Source organism: Chaetura pelagica, unplaced genomic scaffold, assembly GCF_000747805.2.
Source record: "Chaetura pelagica isolate M959 unplaced genomic scaffold, ChaPel_1.0 scaffold1318, whole genome shotgun sequence".
NCBI classification, from domain to species: Eukaryota; Metazoa; Chordata; class Aves; order Apodiformes; family Apodidae; genus Chaetura; species Chaetura pelagica.
The window spans coordinates 15,393-17,434 of record NW_009954246.1 but is presented as its reverse complement, the minus strand read 5'-3'; positions in this window follow the sequence as shown (position 1 = coordinate 17,434).

Genomic DNA, 2,042 nt, shown 5'->3' with positions numbered 1-2,042 from the left:
CCCCTAAAGCTGTCACACCCCGGGGTCCCCGTGGTGCTGGTGTTCCCAGAGGCCGGGTCACCTCTCCCTGCCCTTGGGGACAGCCCCGAGCAGGGATCCCAGCCTGGACCAGGAGGTGCCATTTCTCCTGTCACCTGTGATTTGGCCGCATCCTGTGGCGGAGCTGCTGCCTCCTCAGCCTGTCCCTGGCACCCCCCGAATTCCTGGGGGGGAGAGTCACTGGCCCGCCTGGCTCTTTGGGGCTGGTGATTCACCCCAAACTTGTCCCTGTCCCTGCTGGGCTTGACTCACCTCAGAGGTTTCCCAAGAGATCATCCCAGTGCCCTGACGTGGGGTTGGGCGGAAGCCCCGTCCCTGTCCCCCCTGTCACCCCAGGGGGGGGCAGGAAACCAATTCCTCCCCCGTGAGCTGGTGGGACTGGGGTGGGGACACTGGGCTTCCCGGAGCCTCCTCAGCCCCACGAGGAGGTGGAGTGAGTGTGTCAGGGCTCAGCAGGTGAGGGTGGCATCACGTCAGGGACCTTCCCCTGCTCTGGGTCCCCAAAAATCATCCCTGGGGAGGGAGGTTCCGGGCTCTGCTGGGCTCTTTGGGACCAAACTCCTGGTGGGGCTGCTCCTTCCAGCCTCATTCCCTGTCACCCTGGGGTGGGGACAGCAGGACACAGCCCCTGGGGCATTCGGGGTGACTGGGATGGTCCCCAGACTCACCCCCATCCCGTGTCCTCTGGTGTCCCCACCTGCTCCGGGGTTTGCTCGGGGACAAGTGACAGTGCTGGGACACGGGGACCAGGGCTCCCATGGGAACAGCAGAGCTGCAGGTTCTCCCGGGTGGGAAACGGGCCAGGGTGGCCACAGCCCAGTTAAAGGGGAACACTCGGGCAGTTCCAACCCCCTCATTAATTTGGATTAATTAATTTTCACAAAGTCCACTATTAATAGGGATGATGTCAGCGGGTGATTGAGTCACCAACTCTCACTTGTGTCCAGCTGGGCCCTGGGTCCCCTGGGGACCCTGTTGGGGATGTGGCCCCATCCAGGTGCAAGCCCAGCAAGGTCCCAGTGGTGCCCAGTTCCCAGGGGATGTTCCAGCCCAGCTCTTGCTGGAACAGACCCACTGGATCCCCCCACATCCCTCTGCTCTGCTCTGGGGTCCCGTCCTGCTCCTGGGACAGGAGCCCAGTCCAGTGGGAATGGGGTTGTGTTTTGAAGGAGGAGAGGGAGGGAAGGGGAAGGGGAAGGGGAAGAGGAAGGGGAAGAAGAGGAGAGGGAGAGGGAGAAAAGGAGAAGGAGAAGGAGAAGGAGAAAGAAAGGGAGAGGGGAAGAAGGATAAGGAGAGGGAGAGGGAGACGAGAAGGAGAAGGAGAAGGAAAAGGAGGAGAAGGAGAAGGAGAAGGAAAAGGAGAAGGAGAAGGAGAAGGAGAAGGAGAAGGAGAAGGAAAGGGAGAGGGAGAGAAGGAGAAGAAGGGGAAGGATAAGGAGAGGGAGAAGGAGAGGAAGAGGAGAAGGAGGGAGAGGGAGAGAAAAAGGAGAAGAGGAGAAGGAAAGAAGAAGGAAAAAGAGAAGGAGAGGGAAAGGGAGAAGAAGAGGAAGAGGAGAAGGAGAAGAAGGAAAGGGAGAGGGAGAGGAGAAGGGGAAGGATAAGGACAGGGAGAGAGGCAGAGGCAGAGCAGGGCCCTGTCGGGCGGTGTCTGCGCGTCCGTTCGCTCACAACAGGAAACCCAACCCCGACGTGCGGGGGGGACGAGGAGGAGCCGAGCGGGGGGTGAAACCTGCCGGGGACCCTGAGCTGCCCCCGCACCCCGGGGGAAGGGGGGACCTGCTGGGGCAAGTGGGGAGTTAGGGGTAAGTGGGGAGGTGCTGGGGCAAGTAGGGGGGTGCTGGGGCAAGTAGGGAGGTGCTGGGGCAAGTGGGGAGGTGCTGGGGTAAGTGGGGAGTTACTGGGGTAAGTGGGGAGGTGCTGGGGTAAGTGGGGAGTTACTGGGGCAAGTGGGGAGGTGCTGGGGTAAGTGGGGAGGTGCTGGGGCAAGTAGGGAGGTGCTGGGG